Raw genomic sequence first — 27,236 nt, forward strand, 5'->3', positions numbered from 1 at the left:
GACAGCTATCTGGGGATGAAGACCTATAAAATTATGACCTTGTAGAGAAAATAAATAAGGAAAAGTTATTTACTCCTTCCCATAGCACAAAAACTAGGGGTTACCAAATTAAATTAATACACAGCAGGTTCCAAACAAGCATAAGGAAGTATTTCTTCACACTACACACAGTGAACCTGTGGAACTCCCAACGAAAGGATGTTGTGAAGGTCAGGAAATTAACAGGATTCAAAAAAAAAAAAAAAAAAAAAGAGCTAAATACATTCCTGGAGGATAGATCCATCAGTGACGGGCAGAGATGCTATCCCTAGCCTCTGTTTCTCAGAAGATGAGAATGGGCAACAAGAGAGGGATCACTTTGATCATTACCTATTCTGTTCATTCCCTCTGGGGGCGCATGACATTAGCCACTATTGGAAGACAACGTACTGGGTTAAATGGACCTTTGGTCTGACTCAGTACGGTCGCTCTCAAATTCCACAAAATAATACTTGTTTGAACTAAAGCACACCTTTAAAAAATAATATTGATTTTAAAATTGCCCAGGATGAAGACTCCACCACAACCCTTGGTAAACTGTTCCAATGAATCGTTAATTACATACACGGTTAAAAAAATGTGCATCTTATTTTCAATCTACCTTCAACTTCCCAGCCACTGGATTTTGTTATACCTTTCTCTGCTAGACTGAAGAGCCCATTATCAACGTTTTGTTCCCCCTATAGAATGTGTTCACATCACCTCCTCAGCCAGTGATGGGCAACCTGCTGCGTGCATGCCACATGCGGCCAATCATGGTTCTGCGTGTGGTCCGCTAGACATTTATTGTTGCCCACATACAGGCTTGCCAGATTCCACTAGTTTCTGTCCATGTAGGTTTTTTCCCTACTGGTATTAGTAAAATGACGACACGCAAAGCGAGGTGCAATCAGCCTCCACAACATTGACTGTTCCCTCTGCATCCGAGTGCAGCTATGGTTCAATCAGTCCACACCACAAATTCTAGGTACCCAAATGCAGTTAGTAAAACAGTCTGGGTTTTGACAATCTTGCAGCCCATTGAAATGAAGGAGGGCCACGCATGCCTCCCACTCTCTAGCGTAGGTTGCTCATCACTGCCATAATCTTCTCTTTATTAAGATAAACAGACTGAGTTCTTTGCATCTCTCATTATAAGGCAGGTTTTCTAATCCTTTAGTAAGACTCATGGCTGTTATCTGAAGCGTCTTACACATCCAACATCATTCTTGAATTGTTGACACCAGAACTAGACACAGTAATCCAGCAGCAATTGCACAAGTGCCCAATACAGAGGTAACATAACCTCTCTATAACCTACTTCAGAGTCCCCTGTTTAAGTGGCCAAGTTTCACGTTAACCCACTTGGCCAAAGCATCACACTGGGAACTCACGTTCAGCTGATTATCGGATGCTCCCAAATCTTTTCCAGAGTGAATTCTTCCCAGAATGGAGTCCTCCATCTTGTGATTAAGGCCTTCATTCTTTGTTCCCAGACAAACACATTTCCAGTCTGCTGCATTAAAATGTATGTTGTTTGCCTGTGCTCAACTTCCCAAACAATCCAGATCACACAGACCTATCGTCCTGTTTACTTATCATTCCCCCAATTCTTCTGTGGTCCGCAAACTTCATCAGCAATTTTTGTTTTCTTTCAGGTCTCTCATAAAAGTACGAATTAGGTGATCAGCAAGAATAGATACCTCTGGGATCCCATTAGAAACATACCCACATCCACTGTCCCTCTTTCCCTCCAAACCGATCTGTGTGACCACTAGACAGCTAGGGCACCACAAGTCCACTCAGTACAGCATGGCATGCTCCAAACTGGATTGACTTGTAGATTTTGAGCTTCATGGGGCTTTAAGGCCTTGCCATCCAACTCCTTTGAGCTCTTGCAAAATCCTCCGTGGAGAAGGGAATTTTAACTCCAGAAAGGGACAAGGCCTATTAAAAAACACAACTGTGTGACTGATGGTTGTTCAGATCCAGATCAGTGATCCAAAGGACACCAAATCAGTGTGCTTTTGTCACAAGTATGCTGGAGAAACCAGCTTCATCACTTATGCCACAATGATCTTAGGAAGAGAAAGTGAAGGTCAGACAAAGGCAAAACGATATTCTATAGTGCCATTTTATAACCTGGGTGCTCTTCCAGTTTTATGGACGAAACTAAAAATCACCCTCTACTACAAATGGGCCTGAAGCACAAAGTTCAGATCTAGAGCCTAACTGTTCCAAAGTTGCAAGGGTACCTGGATGTAGGGTTTTGGGTCAGACCTGCATCTAATCTATACTAATACGCTTGTTATGGTCTTTATAATTAATAGCGTCCCTGAGGGATCAGAGTACTGATTTCATTCATATTTACATTGCTCTTCTGGAAGTGTGGGAAATTTTTCAGATTTAGAATGTTTTGCGTCATGTGGTTTACAGCTCAAAAAGATAAATGCTACTTCAGCTTCTAGAAATCGAAAATACTGCTCATCAGCACTAAATGGAACATGTCCAGCAGTGGTTACGTAGGCAGCCTGATCTCCCTGAAACCATATATTGTGTTGTTTCAGCCACACACAATAAAGTGTGGCTCTTCTCTTTCTCCAGCACATCCCTTTTACAAAAGCTTACACATGCACATGTAAACAAATACACAAATTAACCGTTTCACTATGTCTTTGGCAGCCAGTAGCTTTTCTCCTGATTCACAAAAGGTGCCCCCCCGCAACCATTGAAAACATCCACACTCAGCAAACTCCAAAGAAGCACACGTATTAGCAAAGCCTCATTTCCACTTAACACAAGTTGCTTTGGGAACCAATGCAGCTCATCTGGAAAACAAAGCAAAACAAAAAACCCTTTTCCATTAGCTCACACATACACACAAAGCCACCCAATAACATCTTCCTTCAGGAGCTATAGCAGTGTAAAGGTTTGAGAAATCTGAGAACTGGGGCTAGGAGGTAAATCGTCATCACTGTGCTGTGACTACAGTGACTATAGAAGAGAGTTATAGGATGAACAGGAAAATGGGTGGGGGAAAAACCCTAGCACATCTTCAGTCCAGGAGTGGCTCAAATCCCATAATCCACTCCAAACAAAAAATAAAATGCAAAAGAAAACCAACCCATCTGCCTAGTATGCATTCAAGTAGTTCACTAACATACATGATGAAATCATGTTTTACATGCACAAAAGGGTGCACTGTGTCTTTAAGTCTTCCTGACACGGAATCCAGAAAATGGCAGAAGTTACCATACAATTTTAATGCATTTCATAATGTAGCTCATGCTGCCAACATATTTTCCTTTCACTGGTACCCCTTGAAAATATGGTCTTCCATACCTGTCCAAAAGGAAAAATATCAGGACCTCCCATTTGTGACTGACCAGAAAGTTGATCAAACACTTAAGTGCGCCCTGTAGTTCCCCTGAACTTTACACCCACCTTTGTTGCTGGCTCAGAAGAGGAGAGGAGGAGGAGAAGAGGCTCCTCATCGGGATACACCTGGGCCCAGGAGTGTCCACAGGTCTTTGCCTGTGTCCTAAAAAAACGTCAAGCCCAGATACAAGCATAGATAAGAAGGGTTGGACCACAGCCACTCCAGATCCTTTTCAACAACTGAAGACGCTACTTACTTTATGTGTTGGAGTTCTTCAGTCTATGCACGCTCCACTAGCTGCCCTCCTCCTCCTCTACCTCTGAGGTTCTTGTTAGACCTTCATGGTTGAAAATGAACAGGAGTGGCAGAAGGCCACCTTCTTCACCATATATCCTTCTATCAGCCACAAACATGGACCCACAGACACTTTTGACAAAAATCTCTGATCAATTATTAATAGGAATACATGTCTTGACATGGAGCGTTCATAAACAAAAGACTTGGAGAAGAAGTAGGAAGTAACATGGAAAGGAAAACTGTGTGGATTACACTGGCTTGAGGTCAAATTTGTACCAGTTTTCCAAAAAACCTCGCACAAATAAAAGATGCTACTCTGGCCTGAAATAATTGCAGATCCAACAGCTTATATTTCACAAGACTAAAAACAAACAGACAGTTTGTTTCACTTCTTTCCCTTAGCATATGCACAATGTGCCTCAGGTGGCTTGTCATCAGGATTCATCACCAGATTTAGTCTGCTGGTTGGATAATAGGCTGTGGAGCCCGTTATTGACAGGGAGCATGACATGAAATGGGGAATATCAGATAGTCAAGGTAAATCATGCGATATCATATATCAGAAGAACACTGAACTGATTCGACTCTTCTTGTTGCACCAGCTCAATTTTGGCATAATTTTCATCAGCTGCTCCCTGGTGAAAAGTTTATCTCTAAAGAGCAATGCCTTATACCACCTGAAGGCATGGGGCAAACTAAGCAATCAGATGGTACGAAGTAATGACTTTCAGCAGCTTGCAAAGACGATCAGGTATTGAACTAGGATGACTCTGGAACCAGAAGGGAAGCAAACATACAACTGACACCCAGGTAATACAAAAAAGAGGATGGGAAAGGGATACAAAGAGCATTTCTCTCTCTCTCTCTCCCTCTCTCTCACACACACACGCACACACACACGCGCGCCAAATGCAGACCCCTGTAAACTTGCTCTAGTATTTTCAGCAACATATATAAGTGGGGTAGGGGAACACAGACAATACGTATGACAGATGCCAAATACATTTCCCCTTCAGGAATCTGATGTTCCGAGCTGATCACCTTCTCTCCCTTCTCCTTTCCCTTCACGTTGCCATTTTTGTATGCCTTCTCGGAGCTGAAGAGTCATTGCAGTGCGGAAGTACACCAGAAATACTCCAGGGTGTTAAGGCGGCTCCTTCCAACAAGAACTTCAGCTCCATGACTTTTCAACTCCCTCTCTGAAGGCTGAGTAATGCTCAGAGACCCACAGCAACATGACCACCAAGCCAGGCACATCACAGAGATGTCTGAATATTCCTTGGTGATTCTCATGCTCTGCATAGGTCGGATACTACATTCCCTGCCCCTTCCACACCATGGCTAACCCCTGTCCCAGGAGAGGAGAACACAGCAATTGCCCCCTGCCCTCAACTGTGTAGGGTTCTTATAGTAACATTTCTTCCCCATCACTGGCATGTGGAATGGAAGAAATGTGCCTCAGGTGCTTCTGTTCAGGAAGGCAGCCACAGATTTTTGGGGTTTTTTTATGGTTATTTATATAGTATTTTCAGGAATCACCATTTTACAACCCTAAGATATTGTCACTCTTACTCAATACAAAAAAATGGGTCACTCCGTTTGAATGTGAGCAACAGAAAGGCCTGGAAAATAAGGCATAGGGATGAAAGATGAATCTCTTCACTGAAATTCGTATCTAAACTCTATATAAGAAAATGCCAAAACAAAACAACCGGAAGTAGTACGAATGACAGAAGTGCTGACTTTTCTCTTATTTAAATATTGAAGCACCTCTCCAGTTCAGAAAGAGGCTGTATTTTATTTATTTCTTTAACTGCATCAGTTCAAAATGTCATCAATAAAGCAGCTAAGGCAGTCAAACTACTAAAGATAAAATAAAATTACCTTCTTACAGAGACCTGATATTTCAGGTGAAAAAAAATTTAATATATAATGTCACTGAAAGGTACCTATTTAATATAAAAATACTACAGCATACTGCTGTAAAATCAATCACTAATGTCATTTCTGTAACACTAGGAGCACCTATAAAGCATTTTCCTACTATCCATTTTATTTTATATAATTCCTTTCTTTAGATTGGATTATATAATCTCTGGTCCCACAAATAATCATGCATGTGGATAACTTTAACCATGAAAAGCTTTGCTTTTTCAATTGGGACTAATTATTTGTATGAAGTTAAACACATGCATAAGTGTCTGATGGATAGTATTTGCTCAATTAATTTGAGAAATACAAGTATATCACATATTTTTGCTTTCTTCTCTGGATTTATCATTAAAAATGTGTGTTATATTTTACCCAGTTTCACACACACACACATGCACGCACGCACGCACGTCACCTATCAGTGCAGGATAAAAAGACATCCTAGAAATCAAAAGCTAATAATCATTAAATTAATTGCAATCAATCTTGTGCCAGAACCTTTCTTATCACTTACCTCAAATCACTGGAAAGTGCTTCAAGATGCAGTCATACGTCTCTTTTCCCCCTCTGCACACTAGACATTGCAGCACTTTTTTCTGATGTCTTGTATTAAAATTTTTCCACTGTGCTCCAAGATACTTAAATAAAAACAAAACAAGAAACACTCAGAATGAAAATGTCACTTCAAGTGGTTGGTGGGTGGCTCAGGGGAAATCCCCGACCTTTCTCCATTGTATATTTTATTAGCTAAAGCAACTGTGTTAACTACCCAGAACAGGAGCACTGATGAGTGTTCTGTAGGCAGCACATTCTTCTTTCTAATTGCCTTAAACAACTTAAAAGTATTTTTAAAACATCGTGTTCTCTGGTATACTATATTCTGTGACATAGTATGGCCACTAATGAAACAATGAGTACCTCATTCAACAGAATACAAAACAGCATAAGGGAATGGAAGGAATCACTGTAGCTGCAAATCAAATGTGTTGAGTTAAATAACAAACTGCTACAGATAATGGTGATAATTCATGATTACTAGACAAGGAAACTTTAGTTGAAGTTTGATTGATGGCCTAAAGATTCACACAGGTTTTTTGTCACATTCATCTTTCTTTAATATTAATATATGGGAGAATATCAGACCAGTCAGTAAATACATACAATAATATTTTGAAATTTATAGTGCACAAGACAGACTGGCCGAGGGAGGGAGTGTGTGTGAGTAAATTAGTAGATGAGCGAGCGAAACTGCTGACTCTCTGCTATAATTTTGATATTCCCCACAGTTACCAAAAAAAAAAAGGCATGAATGTTTTTGACTATCAACTGAGAGATTCAGAGTTACATCAGCACGCTCAATCCCTCTCTGACTTGCAGTAGAACAATAGGCCCTCAGGTACAGCCATTTACTACAAAGATTCACACAGACTAGTATTTAAGGTTTAATCTAGCTCTTGCAGCTTTGAACAATTTCATTCTTTGACTCAGTACTGCATTTATTTTCTCTTTGAGAATCCTCCATCCCATTTCACAATCGCCTTTGGATTCTGGATATGTTAGTTATTGTTTTACAAACAAATTTTAGAACTGTATTTGGGAATGCTATAGAAAATTTATAGCTAATTTTTTTCCATTCAGTTACACCTGTGCAATCCCCACTGAAATCAAGGTTTCAGAATGCAGCTGAGGACACAATTTGACCTTACATGCATTTAAGCCAAACTGTTGGTTTTTCCCTCTGCTATCCTGGACAAGCAGCGCTAAAACATATTTTCCATTGCTTTTACTTCAGAAGTAGAGTCAATAACCTCCACATCACTCTGTGACTGTGCAGTCTTCTGACGACAAAAATACAAATACCTTTTCCAAAAGTGCTCAGTGATTCAAAAAGTAAAATCAATGATGGTGCATCTCCAGTTGTAAAATAAGGAAAAAAAAAAAGGTGGGGGGGAATTGATGCACTTAAGAGGGAGCTGAAATACCTCTAAACCCCTGACTACTTTTCTTTAGACACTTGCACAGAAACAGCATTTCACCAGTTCCAAGGCTGTTTACATTACATACAGAACCCAAAACCTCCTGTTTACATAAGTGCGGCCTATTCCTGCCCTCACTAGCCTCATCTGTGCCAGCCTATTCACACTGATAAGCACTTATGTGAGTGACTGCACTGATTCCAAGGAGACTCATTCAGAGTGACCAGTGATGGCAGAGTTCAGCAGGATGAGATCCTTTAAAGCAGAGACCCAAATACTGAAAAGCCTGGAAGTTCAAAGTTAAGGAAGAAAATCTGTCTATGGCACACCCTGCCTTAAAAATGGCCTTAATTCAAGATAAAATGTACAGGACAGAAGTTATTGTTTCTCAGGCTTCAGTGTGAACTTCCTGGACTCCCTCTGCTTATGTCACAGTTTTTGTGTTATTTAAATGTAAGGGATGGAAGGTTGTATTTTTAAGATCTAGAGCAACATAATTCACCTTTTATTTTTATATAAATAAATAAATGTTAATTCCATGACAGATTCCCAGCTCTAATACACACCCCTGTGTGATCTTGGGCCAGTCATGTAACATAACATTTTCAGACGTGCCTAACACTTCCAGTGAGATGCAGGCTCCTCAAGGCCTCGACCCTCATTGGGCACCTAAATAACTTTGAGGATCTGAGTCTAAGTCACTTTAGAAAATGGCACGTAGGCTCCTAAACCACGTACACATGTTATAAATGTTAACTGTAATCTTTCTGTGGCTCAGTTTTCCACCTGTATAATGGAGTCGATAGTACTACCCTACACACAGTGAGGCTAATAAACTATTAATAAACTAAATAAAGCTCACCTAATAAACTATTTTGCTAGTCTTTAAAGTGCTACTTGACTGCTTTTTGTTTTGATAGTGTATAGACTAGCACGGCTTCCTCTCTGTTACAGTGAGGTGGTGTGAGGAAACACGTAACGCAGATTCTAAGCTGCTCAGATACTATCATAACTGCAGTGAGCACCAATCAAAATGGCTAGGTGATAATAAATAATTATTATTAACATAAAAGAGAGCAGCTACGTGAGATACACCCTTAAAATATTTTCACTAGCACCATAATCAACAAAACAACTCACTGAAGTCAAAAACATCACTCGTAGACCGAGGTGCTAATCAAAGTTAGCAGCATTAACAGCATCTGGTCCTTAGATAGTAATCTAGGATGCTCTTCCTTGGATTTGGCTTCTACTAGCACTACTGCCTTTCACAGAGCTCTCTGAGCAAAACCAAGCATGGAAGACTAACTGGTTTCACAATTGTCCACAAACTGTTTTACAGCTGCTTGGATCCAGGGGCTTGAAGAAAAAACACCAGATAGAGCGAGGCTACTGAGAAAATAGTGTGAGTTGGCAACAGTGTTAAAAGAGTCCTGCTGGATTGCTTCACACTCACATTTGTTTGAGGGTGTTGTCTGTGTTAAACTGACCAAGATAGTTTTCCATCCCCACCAATTTGTACTTAATCATTTTAACATGTCTGACTAGAATCAAAACCAACGAAAGCCACAGCAGTGGAAACAGAGAACTAAGAAAAGAAAAATTAACCCCCAGGACAAGTCAGATCATGGCTCCCCGTGTGTGACTGTATGGGGTAGGGAAAAGAGGGCACAGGAAACTCTTCCCCTCCCTGCACAAACACACTAACACAGAGGCAGATACAATCCATCTTCAAGTACCAAGGGGAGAGAAAGGGAGGGTACAGTAGAACTGCCTGCACTACTAACTAGCCCCAGAGGTGATTCTGGACAGGGAACCGGCACAGCTAGGCCCACTGACAGAGGGGGGAAACAGGGTAGTTTCCCCAGGGCTTGGTGTTCCAAAGAGGCAGATCCCAGCAGCAGTGGACAGAACTGTAGGCCCCCTTGAGTTGCCAAGGCAGCACTGCTCTGACGCTCCGTGCCCTAAGCGCTGCCCTGTCCGGCCTTGGTCTCACCCCTCCCAGGGACACAGAACCAGGTCCTTCCTCCCACCTTGCCCCAGGGACCAAAGTGGCTGTTGGCCCTATTGGGCACAGCCCATCACTCGTAAGGATGCCGTCAGGGCCAGACTAGGGCAATGCAAAGCCCTGGAGACACTCACCATTTCTGTCTCCTCAGGTGGCATGGGACAGTCAGATTGTTCCGCCATGCAGTGGTGGGAGGGCAGCACGGTGCTGCTTCCTCCACTCAAGCAGTGGCGGAGCCCGTCACTTGAGGGAGGGGATGCGCTCTGCTCTAATGGGATACGACTTCCTCTCCAGCACTGCGCCTGTGGCTGCTCTTCCCTGAGCTGGAGGCTGTCTGAAGACTCAGGCAAGTATCCCTCCACCTGCTCCACTTGCTGCTCCACTCCACTTTTAAATGTCAGTGCAAACATGAGGATGAGAAACATGCACTCTGGATTTGTTTGGTTGTTTTTTTTGTTTGTTTTGTTTTGTTTTTTAAATAACACCTGAAAGCTGAAGTGGTGACTTCATCATATGACTTTCATAGCTGCGGCACTACAGCCTGTGCCTACTGTCCATTGGTCTTCAACCAGCCCTGGGAGGAGTGCTAACCAGGGATTTAGCAAGACCTGCACCACAACAAACTTCCCCTTGTGCCCAGGAGGAGGCAACATTTTGTCTTTTGAAGACGTACTCCCACCCGACACCTCCACTCACACGGTCATCTCAGACTTTCAGATAGCAGGGATCTATGCCTTTGCTTTAGAATTTCTGTCCAGTTACACCTTCACCATAATAGCTGAGCATTTGCTGGAGGACAAGCGGGAAAATCATTACATTACAAAATGAGGTCCAATCCAGCTAATCACAGTTGCTGTCACTGAACTGTCTGGAAGACCCATGCACTGAAGGATTACAAAACTCGGGCCCACAGTTTGCTTGCTTTAAAAGGCTCTGACTACTAATATCACTACTGCACTTCCACCTCCCAAATAAGTATGGTCCACATCTCCACTGTCCGGACAATCGGGTGCCAGAAAGAAGGTTCTTTCACAAACTTCAACATGTACAGTTCAAGAAAAATGGTAAACATTATATTTAAACACTTACAGTTGAAATAAGTACACACATATGTTACACAGAGAGGTAGCACACTCCACTGTAGTGGAATACCTAGAATTTGTGAACCGTCTGCATACTTAAATGTACAGTCTTAAGAAAAATTAAGATTTTGAAGGGAGCAGAGCAGCTGTCCGAGCTTACAGATCTGAGGCTCTTCTCTCTTACTCTCTGCCTTAAAAAGGCATTAGTTCAGTACTTAAAGCTGGGATCTGTGTCTTGAACTGTATTCCAGCTGCTGAATGGCTACGTTAGGCAGGATTTTTCAGTAGCACGTTTGATTACTGACAGGTAGTAGTCCACAGAGTGAACAATGTAACTCTCTTAGCTGTGTTAAGACGTATTTTCCCTTCATATCGAGGAAAACTGGTCATTTTAACAGCAACTTTCTGTAGCACCTGTGTCACAGGGAACAGCAGAGGTCACACCATGAACATTCTCCAATTCACTGCAGGTGACCTGCCGCTAAACAGAAGCAACACCACAACTAGTAAGAAAAGAGGCTCCTTTCAGAGGCCAGTCAGAGCATTGGTTGCAGTCAGGGAAGCAACAGAGGCCTTAGCGTGGCAAGACAAGGACCTGGGTGCCAGGAGAACTGGCTAGATTTAAAAGGACTAACCAAACCCATTCCTTTAACCAAAAGGAGACAGAATACTGAAGTAGATGGAGTTCCCACACTAGCTGCCATGCCATATATTACTGTGAAGATCTGTAACTGTTTAGTGCAGGGGTCAGCAGCCCCCCAGCACAGGTGCCAAGAGTAGCACATTGATTTTCACTGGTACACGAGGTGGGAGCTCAGGCGCACTCTTTCTCCCCAGTGCAGTCGGGAACTTGCTCAAAACCATGCCGCCCACAGATTAACCAAAGACCAGCTACTGCTACCAACCACCACATCAGTGGTAAAGCTCGGCACCTGAATTTATTTATTAACAAAGCTGTTGTAAATAGGAATACCAGTGACTCTAAAAAGTATCACCAGTACTCGGACCATGCATAGAGGTCAAAAGGTCACATTTCGGCACCTGGCCTTGGAAAGGTTCTGGACTTTTGGTTTAGTGTTTTATTATTCCCCCTTCATCTGTATTCCCAATTCCTTATTCTCAGCATGAATCACAACACAAAAACATCAACAAATAATGAGATTAGGAATCAATTTTGTGGACTGCTGACTGTCTAATCCAGAACCCAAGGCCTGTCACGCTGGTCAGACCGACATTCATGTCTATCCTACTTGGGTAATAACACTTAAAAAAAAGATAAAAAAGCAGTCAAGTAGCACTTTAAAGACTAGCAAAATAGTTTATTAGGTGAGCTTTCATGGGACAGACCCACTATGGTTTCGTGGGACAGATGGTTATGGTCTGAAGAAGTGGGTCTGTCCCACGAAAGCGCACCTAATAAACTATTTTGCTAGTCTTTAAAGTGCTACTTGACTGCTTTTTGTTTTGATAGTGTATAGACTAGCACAGCTTCCTCTCTGTTACTATTAAAAAAAGATGTGTAGTACAGCATCAAATACAAACAATATCAAGAGAATAGTTCCACAACACCTCACTATACTAGTGCCTCAGTTTCCCCATCTGTAAATTGAGATGAATTATGCTGATCTCTTTTATAAAGCACTGTGAGATCTACCAAGGAAAAGAGCTACAAAACAGCTACATTTTATTATTGTTAAAGTATGTTCAATTTCTTCCATCAGACAACCACAGTCCCAAAAACTTGCTTAAAAGCATAGCACACTAGTTGGATAAAAAAATTCATAACTAACCCATCACTACCACTGACCTCAAAAAAGCAAGGTACTTGAGCACATACCTAACTTAGAGCATGTGAGCAGTGACCTCAGTGGGACTACTTACATGTTTAAAGTTAAGCACAAATTTAAGGACTTGTCTAATCCAGGGCTGTTGTAACTTATTTGTTAAGCTTCAAAAGCGTGTTTGGAATTTTACACAAATCATAGAAGATAACATGGTCATCGGCCCTTACAATGCAAGCTCTCTTTCAAACTTTTCCTCAGTATATCCTTTCTTCTGGCAGGCCTATCTTCTCCTCATGGTAATCTCTAGAGAGGAAAAAGGAAGAAAGCTAAGACAAGAAAATTATGAAATGCCTAAGAGGTAGCTTTTGCTGACTAAAGTAAGTACATGATCTAAGCCCTGGTCTATACTAAAGAGTTGACGTAAGGCTGCTTTCCTCGACCTGTTTCTTGAAAGCGTCTATACCAAAATGTAGTTCCTGCCAATTTAACCTGATCTCTACATTGACTTAACTCCACGTCTGTGAGAAACATAGCACTTAGGCGGATGTGATGAGGTCAATGGCAGCCTCAGTAGAGACAGTGTTGCTTACAATGACTGTTGCTGTCTTTCAGAAGCTGTCCCACAACGCCCCAGGCTGACAGTTAAACTGATGCAAGTGTTCTTGTTGAGGACACGCACTGCCGACGCAATCAGCACAGCATGGATATGCAAAAGTAATTTAATTACTACGGTGGCCGCATGTTGACGTAACTTGGGTCGATTTAATTTTGTAGTGTAGAATTGCTCTAATTGCTATTACACTCTTTTCTCCTCCTTTACTTTTATCCCAGAAAGTTTGTTACCTTCCCTCCGGAAGGTCAGTATATTTTGCCAGTTAAGTGCTAGGTACACTTACATCACTCTATTAGCAGCATTTTAAAAATAAAATGATGAAAATCATTATCAACTTAGCCTTAAAACTATACTAAGATCTAGGCACATAAAAAAATAAAGGCGTTAAAAGTAGTTTCAGGTATTATGCCTGTCCCACATTTTGTGGTTTTACAACCACATTTCCCTAGCTTTAAAAATGTTCTTTTCTCCCCTATTGTGGTGTGAAAGATGCACAAAAACATCAAGGGAAACTGACTAATTAGGTGATTATATGGCGGAAAACTGTGAAACTGACTGTACACCAAGTGGTGTCAAAAGCCCAACCTTAACAAACTGGAAAACAAGAGAACAAAAAAAAAAAACACCACTTTCCTCCCCGCCCTCGAATTCCCTGTCATTAACAGTAAATTTTAGGTGTTACTTACAAAGACAGCTAGCAGAAAGTTAGAGAAGTAAGTGTAATTTTTAAATTTTGATAGTCTTTAAGTCTGGTTTCATGTCACTTGTCCTAAGAATTTTTCTCAATGTGGATCTCAAATGCCATTTCCAATTTTCCTTAGCTAGTGCCATAAAATACTGACATTTGTTCCCCATAATCCAGGTAATGGAGGAATCTTTTCAACTATCTACCCCACTATCCTTGCTGGAAACACTCATCCATCGAAAAGGGGAAAGAGGTTTGTTTGTTTTTAATTAATGTATTTTTCCCTAGCAATAACAACTGCTTAATGCAAATGTTTGCTACCGAGTTGCTGGGAAGTAGCTGGAGACTGAAAGTGCCAAACAGCCTTGACATAAGAGGTCAGACAAGCCGAACTGGACACTCTCTCTGCTCTTTTGCCATTTCCACATTATAGCTTTGGTAACCACATGGTGAAACTGGATGAAGTTCATGCCCCCATAGAAGCCAATACTCCACTTGCATCCAACAGGAATACTTATAATGGCCTTACCTGCACAGGCATTCTGCTGAATCCCTGCCCTGCAGTGAATTAGAACCAACGTTAATAAAGTCAAATGTGGAGGAACAGTGTGCATAGAACTCACAGGCTATGTCTACACTTCTATCAGGGTGATGGGAGATTACTAAAGAAGTGCTGCACTGAATATGCAGCACTTTATTAGGCAAATTCTCCCCCATGGCAACTTCGAAGTGTCAAACTTCAAAGTGCTGGCATGCGTGTAGCTGCAGCACTTCCAAGTCCCTTTGCTCCCCAAAATATTGAGAAGTAAGTGCACTTTGAAGTAGTGCAGGCACTTCGAAGTGCCCATGGCTACATGGCATGCCAGCACTTTGAAGTTTGACACTTCAAAATTGCCGCAGGGGAGAATTTGCCTAATGACGTGCTGCATATTCAGCGCAGCACTTCATTAGTAATCTCCCATCACTCTGATTACCGTGCCCCCTTCTAAGAAGGAGGCAAGTGTAGACAAAGCCAGGGTTTCTTTAAAACAGCCTTTTCAAAGAGTCCCTTCTCCTGAATAAAAACAATGAAGGAAGTTGCGAAAGTGTGGCATGCCATAAATAATATACCCCTATTTGCATGATCCATGTTCAACTAATGTGAGCTTTTGTTCGTCTTAGGACCAAAAAAATGTGTTTCTGGATACACAATCAATGAGACAAATGACAGTGCTTAATGCCATATTTCATTGTGTGATATCAGTAGGAACCAACTGCAGAATTAAACATTGCATCTGTAACTTTGCATCCCCTGCCAGCTGTATCCACGAAGTTGTTACCTACTAGATAATGTTCTAGGCTGGGACTCAGGAGACCCAAGTTCAGTTCCCAGGTCTATCACCAACATCCAGTGTGACCCCAGGCAAGGTATCAGGTCTTGCTCTCTGCCTCAGTTTCCCACTATTAAAATGGGGCTAACAGCATTTGCCTGTGTCACATCAGTACGGTGAGGTGCTCAGATACTATGGCGATAGGGCCCTATTAATACCTTCAATAGAAAATGATTGGTGTAGTGGAGAGAGGACAAAAATAAAAGTAAAAAATCATTTTGGGATTAAAAGAAAGGAAAAACACATTGATTTAACATTTTAAAATTTCAGTGTTTCAGAATAATAATGTCAGTTCTATAAGATTACTGAATATCAAAGCTGAGCACAGTTTTCCTCAAGCAAATTCAATTTGAGATTCACTTTACTTCTATTGGTTTGAAGTATTGCAACCTGGATGCAATTACATTTAGTTTATGCGGACTGAAAATAATCCTTCCCTTGACCCATTTCTTCATTATGCTCAATTTACTATTGTAATTTGTATTATTATTACAGTTTAGTAACAGAAAGTGGGCCAACACTGTTCTTGTGTGAGACAGGAAAGGTGTATCTGTACATCTATGTAGTACAGAATATATTAGAATTTGGTTTAGTCGAAACAGGGCAAGTAGGTGTTTTGGGGTTTTTTTGGAGACCGGGTGAGGTAAGGGTTTTTCCCCTGGATGGGCAGAAGAGGTTGTTTTTTTGTAATGTGATTCATAACGTGAGTTAGAGGCAACGTCAGGAATAGAGCTAAGTTAATGGAAAATTCATGTTGTTGATGCTTATTGTTATGAACTCCTTTCTGTGCTGTGGCTGATGAAATTTAAAAATAATAAACCCAGAATTTCTTTGTCATGTCTATTATACATTTTTATATACATACACATGCTTTTACTAACCTTTCCCTGGACTGTACCTTAATCTGCACTTTATTCATTCAGGTCACTTCCCACAAGTTATGGAACATTTTTTATGCTAGTGTTACCACTCTGACACAGTGTAATTTCAAAGGCAGCTAGTATCAACTTAAAAATTATGGTGTTCCTTTAAAAATTCAACACAGTAGCTCAGTTTCTTTCCTGCATCTATAGTCAGTGAATGGAATGCAGCAACACTCTGCCAACCCCTCTGCAGAAAATGAAAGCAACTTTCAACCAGCCACTTCATGCTGTAGTCAGAGCCGTTTGCAACAAAGCTAACCAGTGCAACAGTCTTTCATTAGTGCAAAACAGACCAAAGGAAAACAAAAAAGAAAGAAAGAAAACAGGTAACTCCCAGCTCCTGATTACTGATTCATTACTAAATAAGGCTAATTATTATTATTTTCTCTCCACAAAAGGAATTAAATAATATTGCAAAGGATATGCACACTTATGCCTACATGAGTAATTACTTTTATCTTTTACACTGTAAAGCATTTTACAGCCAAATACATACACATAAATAGCACATATATTTACATGTGATTTAAATTAGAATAAGTCATCAATTTGTATATAATTTAAAGCCTTGAGCACAGAATAACAAGTTCTAAGAGCCAGAAGGGACCGGAATAATCACCTACTCTAACCTAACTGCATAACACAGGTCATAACATTTCATTAAGGAATTTTTGAAGTGCAAGGAATTATCCTTCCCTGCCATGGAAGTAGATACTGTCACAAAGAATAATTTGTAGGAGAGCGTATCTTTTACACTGACATTCAATTTCAATTTAAAAACTTTGTCTTGTGGCAAATTTACCATTTTCCTGGGCTTCTTTCTAATCAACATTTTTAAAAAATAAAATAAGTTAACATTAAACCATTTTCAGAAAGGTAGTGGTTTTCCTCCGTCACAATGACCAAATGTATTTAAGCGTTTGTGTGGGCATGAATGATTCAGTGAGAGTTCAACATTAATTGTACAAGAGACAATGAAATACATTCTCCCCAAACACAACACTTTAGAAGCCACACCCTTTTCATAATTCTGTTTATACATTTTATAAGCTACTCATAATGCTCGTTGTGTACATGGCAGCTGATCAGTTCACACAAGTCATGAGATATAAATATGTTCATTTGAGAATTCTCTGCATTCTTTCTGGACCCTTAACAGTTAACTCTCTCTCTCTCTTTGCCTCTCTCTCCCCTGCCCCCCACCCCACCACATTTTATATCCCTTATACCACAAGACTCATTAACCATTTTCTTTGGCTCGTAAAGCAAATTGGTCCTTTTTCAGGGCCAGTCAGCACTGCTCTTGCAGGCCCCACTCCTATGAGCACACAGGCTTAACTTTGAGGATGTGAGTGGAGCTGCAGACGTAAGTAAAAAGTTAAGTGCATATGCATGCACAGGAACATGGCCTACACAAATCAGAAGAGTCACGGTTAACTGCTCGTCCATGGTGTGTTGGCTCTCCAATCTACAAATACTTCAAAGAGCAAGAAGCTAAAAACGGAAATTGAAAGTGATACTAGGGCACCAAGTTAGCATGGCACACAACTTTCTTTTACTCATATTGCCAGCTTCAAGTATTTGTTATATCTTTTTCCAAGAGCATGCAGCAGCTGTCAATTTCTACTAGACCTCAGTAGCAACAGCTCATGCACATGGAAATAATATACATAATTTAAATAGATTTGTGAGAATCCATCTGATTTTAGCTCATTAAAGAAGTCCCACGCACCTCTGTCTTCTGCCCTAGTAGATTGTCTTTGTCTTCTGGAAATAGAGTACCAAATCACTTGATTGCACTAAGTTGTTTACGTATTTTGCAAATACAGATTATGCCATTAATCATTCATTATATGACAGTAAATCGAAGTGACTGTAATTATGTAACTTCACATGCTCATACTGTATTCCCAAGGTAAGCAGAGCAAGCAGAGTACAAAATGAAGTTATCAAACAGTAACTGATCTGAAAGCCAAACTTGGTCTACAAAGCACTCCCGGCTACAAAGGACAAAGCACAAACCGAACTAAGTGCTGCCACCAGAATAACTGGAGTTGTCTCTATTATCCCTAAGCTAATATAAGTTAAACCAAGGAGGCCTTATGGAGAGTGGACACAGAAGAAAGAGGAGACGGATAAACGCTCAAGACGTGTTACCATCACCTAAGATTCACTTCCCAGAACACAAAATCTATGCCAAAATTTCATTTAACCTGTATCTTATCTTAAAATCTACCATCAGCCTCTTTCATTTTCTCCAAGTAGTCTTTGATCTTGCCCAGTTCAGCATGTAAATGGTAAAAGATAGATTTCATTCCTGCCAACAGCTATAAGAGAACATGTGCCCCATGCATTTGGGAGCAGGATCTGACTCTTAGACTTGTACGGACTAACACAGCTAGGCCCACAGTTCTCAGTTCTATTTCTGAATGACAAAGCAGCTGAGACTGACTTCTGGAATTGCCCCTCAAGTCTCATGTCCTATCTGCTCTTGTTTTAATTCCCTGAAACACCAAGTGAGTTCCTCCACAAAAATCCAAAAAACTTACAGCAACACCATTTTCTGCATGGAAGTGGCAATAACACTTGTAGCAAAGTAAAAGAGAAGAAAAAAAATCGAAAGATGAGCATGTGAGAGTCACACTACTCAGTGTTCAGGGAGACTTCACAGTTTCACATAACCATAATGACACAGTTTATAAAACAATTTCCCAAGATAAAACAACCAGTTTCCTCTCAGTGTAATGTACTATCTCTGTTCATATAAGGTGAAATCCACCCAAGCTGGCAAAAAGCCAGCACAAAGCCTATCTACCACTTTAACCCCATTTCACACCAATTCATTTGATTTAAAGGGTGTATAAGCCATGGGCTGTGTGACAAAATGAACACTTTCTGAAATAATTTATGAAGCTTATGTGTGTCTCCAACTTCCCTCCGGGGGGAGGAAAAAAAAAAAAAAAAGCAAAGTTTAAGTCCCCTGTTCAAACAGTGACACAAAGACGATTGTCATGGAGGCGGATGGATGGAATGAATGAATAGGGTCATTAAGAAATTGGAAAGGTAGGAGAAGGCCTGGCTCCGTACCACCAGAAGCGGTTGGGCTGAGGGCAGTCAGCCCTCAGGAGCCCTCCCAAGATGACAGAGTGACAGAGAGGCAGATCGCCCCTTCAGCCCCCAAGAACTGCTCCGCATGGCTGTGCAAAGGGGCCAGGAGATCCCAACCACTCTTGAAGGGCATGCCAGGAGCCAATTTCCCTTCTTGACCCCCTGCTGTCGTGGGGGGGGAAGGGGTTCTCCCTTCCCTCTGGGGGGGTGTGCATCTGGGCTCCTTTTCCTTTATCTGTCTGTCTGTCCATCCAATGTGGCTGGGGCTCTCCCCTTCCCTCTGGGGTGTATGGAGGGGGGCTCCCCGCTTCCCACTAAGTGCATGTTTATATGTGGCTCGGTGACTCCCCTCCCTCTGGTGTGCGAGGGGGTGGGCTCCCCCCTTCCCTCCAGTGGCGTATACGCACATGCCCTCTTTAAAAATGCCTCCACTAGAAACCGATGGGAGCACAGTGGCACACACCTGAACAAGCACACATGACCTCAGTATTGGCAAACAAGACAAGCTCACTCCACTCACGGATGAAAAATCTTAGAAGGAAGAGTGCCCCACGCCCCAAACACCTGCCTCCTGAACCTCCCCCTCATCCCCTATGCACTCCACCCAATGCTTAAATTTCTTACAGGCACTGTTTTATCACAATGCCACCCCAAGGGGGGATATGTTGTGATACTACACTACCTGTAAGAAATGTATTACTTTCAATTCTGGTTATGCGTAAATACAAAGGACTGGAAGGTGTTTCCAATCCTAGGGTTTCTCTAAGGATTTAACAGTACAAACATCACCTCCATGACATTCACTGAAGCTGCTCAAGTTTCAGAGACTCTGCTACTCTCAGAAATATTAAAAAGTAAACAGGAGCTAAGATTACTTACCAGTTGGAAGAGAAGGATAGTACAGAAGACACGATTATAAAAGGCTGGCTGCTTATGCCAAGAATTTGTTGTTTCTGCACGGTAACCTGTAGCAAAGATGTTCTGGGAAAAAGCCCTTAGAGTTTGAAAGTGAATTTGCTATCCCATTGAGGAATTACCTGATCATCAGACCCAGCCCACTGCAAAGAGTCCCTCAAACAAGTGCAAGGTGGAACTAAATGGAAGAATATATCATCCACCCTGGGGTACTGTCATTCTCCCGAAAATTGGAGAGGTTGAAAAAAGTGGAGAAGTTTTAAGTGTAATTTAAGCAACATTTGTGGTGTGACAGCAGGTTTGTTTCTTGACAGCCGGGAAAGATCCCAGCAAGTAGTCATTCTTTAGCTCTGCTGCTCTTGCAGCCAGGGCGAGGAACACACACACACATATACACACCCCCACAGGTGGTCTGGATCTGGATTGTCAGGATCCAAATCCTGAACACATACACACACACACACACACCCTCCCCCGTGCAGGCAGTTTGGATCTGGATCTGGATCCAAATGCTGAGACTCAGGTCTCCTCTCCACAGAATCTAGCCCATGGGGGGGTGCGAGATTTAGATCATTGAGCCCCATGGTGCAGATCAGGCAAGCCACGGTCCAGATGCAGATCACAGGCTCTGCTGGGGGCCGGAAGCAGGGGGGCTTGAAGTGGCTCTGGGCTCTGCTGCCATTGGCTGCTGTTTTCCCAGCCAGGGGAGCAGCAGCAGCCGTCTCGGCAGCCTGGCTGGAGGGTTCCTACTACCACTCTGATTGGCCAGCAGTCTGACTAATCAGAGCAGCAGAGGATGGTGCCTGGGTGTAGGGGAAAGAGGGATGCAGAGCCATGCACTTCTGGGTGTGCTGCAAAGGTAAGCTCAAATCCCGCCACTGCGCCCCCTTCCATCCAGACCCCAATCTCAGACCCTTCTCACTTCTGTGAGATTTGTCTACAGATCAGTGGCCCCCAACTCAAAACAGGTTCCCCACACCTGTCTTACAGTGAAGCATTCCTAGGTGATAGAGCATGGAGCAGAGAGAAAAATCCATCACTGTGGCTGCAGGCAGGCGGGAGGTGGAGAAGAGGGCAGGGAAGGACTCAGAGAAACAGCAGAATCAGAGGTGCATAAAAGACAGAGCCTTGCATGCCTCACACTCCTAGGTGGAGGAGGGGCAGGAGCCAATGTCCTGCGGCAGCAAGGTTCTTGGGGGTGGGGGCGGGACAGGCTGCTGCCCCTGCTTGCCCCCCCCCAAAATTAATGATGCCTTTGTTGCTGACTCCATTCTTCTAATCCCATGCAGTTCCCTATAAAAACCCAATTACACTAGATTTGTGAAGGAAGAAGTGAATTTCACCCACGCTGTCTATATATTTGTATGTATTTTTAATACAGTGGCTTCTAGATGCACTGTTATAGTGAAGGTATTATCAAACTGTGTACTATATTATAACCTCCATTTTCTGGGATTTGTAATTTGAGCATCAAATTTAGGTCCAGACTAAAACTTCAGACAGTCTGTAGACATTGAGGTTTGTTTGTTTGTTTTAAATACATAATCATAATAAATAACAATAAAAATAAGCTTGTCATTTTAACTCATTTTGTATCCCACTGTCATCTGTAAAACTAAACAGTATTATTAGTCAGACCTTCTGGTGACAATATAACCCACAAAATTGAAACTTCAGTGGTTTGTATATGTCACCAGAGTTTTGGATTAAAATGCAGCCGAAGAATGTGGGTGTATTTAATTTTTTTTAATAATACTTTTGTACCAGCAAAAAAGCATTCACTTCTCTCACACCATTTACTTGCTTTCTTAATATACTGCATCCTTTCGACACCTGAAAACATACCACTTTCCTTCAGACAAAAATGTTGGATAATTTTAAGGACAAAACATTATGAGACTTTACTCCTCAGAGCTCTTTTAAACATTTTCAGATACATGGTCAAACATGGACATAATAGGTACAACTACATAAATGTACCCCTCCACTCCCCACAAAACTCCACAGCACCCAACTGAGGAGGTAGGGCACAATTAGGCAATCTGGAAGCAGTTTTTTTTTCCCCCTGAAGTAACTGCTGCCTGTCTGTGTATGAAAACATGGCATCCTACCAGCTGTGGCAGATTTGCAGGAATTTTAGTGGAGTTCAGAATGGCCAGAGCCTGCACCCCTCTCCCAGTCCCCCTCTTCCCCTTCCCACCTACCTAAGGCTCTGAGAGGGAGTTTGGGTGTGGCTCAAGTGTAGGCTCTGGGCTGGAGTAAAAGATGGTGGGGAGGAGGGGATGCAGGCCCTGGGGGGAAGTTTGGGAGCAAGAGGGGTGAAGGGTGGCATTCTGGGGGGCTTGGCTGCGGGGTTCAGGATCTGGAAGGGAATGTAAGAGTAGGTTGAGGTCTGGGGTGCAGTTTCTGGCCTGGGGCAGGGGGTTGGGGTCTTGGATGCAGAACAAGGTGTGGTCAGGATAGACTGCGAGCTCTGTAGGGAGTGGGGTACAGAAAAGAACACAGGGGGAGTGGGTGGGGAGTGCCACACCCCCACTCTGGCAGTGGCACCTGGAGGGAAAGATACATCCGGGCACTGCTGCTCCTGCACAACTCCCACTACCCTTGCAGTCTCCAGCCCCTCCAACAACCTCTGGGCAATTTAAAATGACCGCAGGAGCCTGCCACCACCACTGGCTGCGTAGCAGGGTCAGAATGGCTTCTGGCTGCTCACTCCCGGCATGTGTATCCCCTCTCCCAGACCACAGGATCCTCCGAAATGCTGGCAGTCACAGGGAATGAGTGGCAGCCTATGGTGGTAGCTGGACCCCCAAGGCATTTTAAATCTCCCAGGGATCGTGCGTGGGGTCGGGGAGTGGTGAGGAGCACAGGAAGCAGGGAATGCAGTGCAGGGGGTGACAGGCAGCAACTTTTGGTGCAGCCTGGCCCTGGGTCACAAATGTTCCCGTTGCTGGGGCACCACAGGCCCATTTAACTCCCAATTTACACATCACACGGTAAACCAAAATGGGACAACTTCTCTCAGCTCTTGGGAGGACTCCACACTGATTCCACCAGTATCAACAGAGAGAGAATTTAGCTAAAGGCTATACGTGACTGTAACTGGTGAGGTTACAACTAATCCTTATATATTCACGAAAACCCAACTACTGACTTCCTCAATGTCAGAAAAGGTAATAAAACGGAAATGTCACCAGTGCATAGAATATCAAAACTGGCATTGGAGAAACAACTGAATGAACAAAGTAATTTTATAGAACAGTTTTCGGACATTTTTCATGAGTACAACTTGTCCCATATGGGTGTTCCTACAAGCAGACAAACACACACACGCATGCCATTTTAGTGAAGGGTGAAGACAAGCCTTCAAAAGGGTTTGGGTGACCATCCCCAAAGTGGGAGAAATCTGAAAATTTGAGCCCAGATTCAGCAGGGTACTTAAGCATGTGCTTAAGCCCTCATTGCTCTCTGTTGACCTTGAGCACATAAGTGGTCTGCTGAATCAAGACCCATCGAAAGACAGTGCAACTCCATTTGTTAATTTGGTTACTGTTTAGATTAAGTGAACTGTTCTTGAGAAGGATGGAGGCTGTTATGTAAGGGATTACATGGAATTAGAACATGAAAGTTTCAAAATTCTTCAGGATCACTACCATTTGGAGCTGTAGAAGAAACTATGAAGTAACTCCATGGTTTTTCATCGCCTCCAGTAATTTTGAAGACACGCAGAGGCATTTTTTGGCAGCTTCATAGAGCTACAAACTGCTCCAGAAGTTATGTAACATTTCAGCACTTCCTGCAAATTTTAGAAGTGGGATTGCCTTATAGCATAAGTAGAGATTAATCATTTTCTAATGTATAGTACAAATAATGTATTCCCCAAAAGTCTATAAATTAATGCTAGAATTTCATCTTGGTACTGTGATGACACCAGAAACCCTGGACGGAATTTCAGTCCTGTTTTAAACAGCCAGGATACAAATTATTCCTTAAATTACGTTTGGAGAGCTGAAAATGAACTCAAAAGTTTTAAAGAAATTACTGGCAAGTAATGACAAGCAATTATAAGTAGAAAGCAAAATTATTATATAAATGATATAGCCGTGTAAAATTAGTTACAGGAAGCAGCTTTTCCCATTCCTGAAAAGGCAACTTAGTATATTTGTAGCAAACAAACAAACAAAAAGTCAAGTATCAAGATCAGAAATATAACACTTCATACAACAGAAGATCCCTAACAGCGGTGCTGCACAGGATGGTAAATAAGAAAGTCACGTCACAGTAGTCACAAAGCTGAAAGCATATTCCAGCTGAAACTACACATGGTAGTTTATACACCAGTCAAAAGAGTTTCCAAAAGCTACACTACCATTATCAGAAAACTGCAAGTATAAGATATCAAAAGGTCATAAAAACCCACAACTCTGCATTCATATCTGACATATAATCTCCTAAACAAACCAAAGTGCACATGACAAGAAGTGAATTTTTTTCTGCATTGAACAAATATCAGAAAAAAGTCAAACTTCAAACAGTGCAAAAGTTCTCAAGGAAAAATACATTCTTTGTAAAAACTCTCACTGCAAATCGCTCAAGAAAACAAGAAATTGTGGGGGAAAAGAATAAATTTTATAACTACACTGACACTGAAAACATATGAATGTTAATTGGTTAATATTTATGCAACAATATTAAGATAGAGGGACCAGGTATTATCATCTATATGAAGTATTAAACTGCATTTACTAGAGTGAGACTCTCAACCTCACTGTAGGACTTTTACACCAGGGCAGTGTAAAGAGAAACTAAACACTGCTGGAAGTGTATTTCCCCGTGATGAGCACTGCGGAAGACCAGTCCTTGTGGGCCAGCACACCAAAAGGGTCACTCCCAGTGAGTATTCTGCAGGGGTGCAGAGGACATGGCAGCCGTAGGGTTAGTGGAGCAGTGTCAAGGATGGGACCACAGCATTGCAGAGAGTCAAGACTGTGCTGCAATCCATTTGTCAGCCATTGGAAACTGCTGTACATTGGACAAGCCATCAGAGGTAGGGCCTGTCCAACTCCTGAAGCAGCTCAGAATACGGAGAATACAAAGCTATCTTAAAACCACCTTGGCACTCCATGAGCTGTGAGTTTCATGCCACACCTGTTAGATGATGCAGCACTGCATCTCATGTACGAGCCCATCATGGATCAGAGCAACTTACACAAACTGACACAGCGTACTATAAACACCCTCTTGTGGTCTAGTGCACTTTAACAGCTTTGGCAACTCTCAGGGTGCATCTACATTTGCATTCCTCTTTTGAAAGAGGTATGCAAATGAGTTAAATCAAAAATGCAAATAAGATGTAAATTTGCATATTTTGCACCTCAATTGCATATGCTAATTTTGAAAGCACTTCTTTCGAAAGACGAAAGCCAGTGCAGATGCTGCTCTTTCGAAAGTAAACCCCATCTTCGAAAGAATCCTTCTTCCCATTAAATAAAGGGAAGAAGGATTCTTTCGAAGATGGGTTTACTTTCAAAAGAGCAGCGCCTACACTGACTTTCTTCTTTCGAAAGAAGCTCTTTCGAAATTAGAATATGCAAATGTGGTGCCAAGTATGCCAATTTATACCTCATTTGCATTTTTGATTTACCTCATTTGCATGCCTCTTTCGAAAGAGGAATGCAAGTGTAGATGCACCCTCAGGGTTTTATCAAAACAATGACAATATTTGGTCTTTTTCTTAAAACTCCAGCTTACAGATTCAAATAATTATGCATGCATCTTGGTTTTATTTTTAAAACATATTTTTAAATAAAGCAAGTTTCTTGTCCTCATGGTTGCACAGAAAAGCTTGAAAATATAATCCCTAAAAGCTATGACCATAAAAAAATGCAAAAGCGCCAGAAAATTATCTTTAAAAAAAAATCACAATTTTAAAGCCCATTATGATGTTTAGGGGACCTGACTCACCATTCTGAGCATTCAGGCAATAACAGGTTTCCTTCCTCCTTCCCCACCCGCTATGACCTACGTCCCTCCCACGTCCTTCCCTGCCCACTTCCTTATTTTATGGCATGTAATGTTTGAACATGGGTGCCTAAATTTAGGTTCTTCAGTCCTAAGCACTTAAGCACTTTAAAATGCCTGCATTTTGAAGGTGCTGAGAATCTACAGGTCCTACCTCTGTTTGTCTGTCCTTTTTAATTGTACGGCTGGCTCAGTACATTTTCTGGGGTCAGAACAATTCTGTTTAAGTGCCTAAGTGTTGTTTTAAGAGCTTAATTTCAATTACCCATTTTTAAACATCTTGACTTTGAGGCTGGCTCATCTACAAGAAAAAGGTAGCACACAGCAAATAGAATTTGCAATTAGGTCAAAAAAATAGCCCACAAAAATCAAAACCTAACACTTTATGCCTCAATATCTACACCAGAAGCACATCACTGCCTCTAAATAGCAACCCTGAACCTACTAAAGGAACTTACATAAGACATTACTCAAGAACCAAAGCAATGAATCTCAAAACATTCAGAGAAACTGTACTCTTTTGCTCTCAGTAGTAAAGGAACAGAGAGTGAACATGTACAAGAGAGATCCCTTAAATGGAAAAAAAATATTGATGAAGATGTCTTGGGCGAGTCAAAACTGCACAGAAGAGATGAACTATGGACTTCCTAGAACATGTTACTGAATACTCCTAATCCAAAAGCAGTCTCAGAGCCTCACCTGTCTCAAATAAATGATGTGTGCTCCAGTAATAAGCGGCATTTGTTTTCATTACTGAATAGCGTTGCCATGAGTCTTAGGATAGAAGATAGCCTGCCAGATGTCCTATCTGGAAGGCTACATCACCTTTTGTAAATGCCTACCATGAGATTATGGATCAAAGACAGAGGGCAAAAACTAGCCTCGTAACAGGGAGTGGGAGGGGAATTTAAAACCCTTCCTGATATGATTAGAGTGAACATAGCAATTTTGATGGTCAGAGGAAAGAAAGAAGTCTACACAGAAAATAAAAAAGTTAAAAACAATTTAATAGTACCGAAAGCAAAAAGGGGAAAATAACTTCTCCACATGCTAAGGCTATTTTATTCTAGTCAGATTCTTATACCATGCTCATTACCATGGCATCTATGATTGGTACAAAAAGAG

At 41.8% G+C, this 27,236-nt stretch overlaps 1 protein-coding gene across 8 annotated transcripts in view; it reads right to left on the bottom strand.

The window, feature by feature from the left end:
• The window catches only part of ATXN1 (ataxin 1), a 321,463-nt gene that overhangs the window by 229,602 nt on the left and 64,625 nt on the right, over nt 1-27,236 (bottom strand). For 6 of the 8 annotated variants that reach the window (XM_074987648.1, XM_074987645.1, XM_074987643.1 and 3 more), the window contains one exon: nt 6,141-6,264. The gene's annotated coding sequence lies outside the window, so the exon portion shown is untranslated. Of the gene's footprint in view, nt 1-3,462; nt 3,560-6,140; nt 6,265-12,703; nt 12,721-27,236 lie in introns of those variants that run through there. The other 2 variants (XM_074987646.1, XM_074987647.1) reach the window with 2 other exon arrangements.

Source organism: Carettochelys insculpta, chromosome 2 (assembly GCF_033958435.1).
Source record: "Carettochelys insculpta isolate YL-2023 chromosome 2, ASM3395843v1, whole genome shotgun sequence".
Classification (NCBI taxonomy): Eukaryota; Metazoa; Chordata; order Testudines; family Carettochelyidae; genus Carettochelys; species Carettochelys insculpta.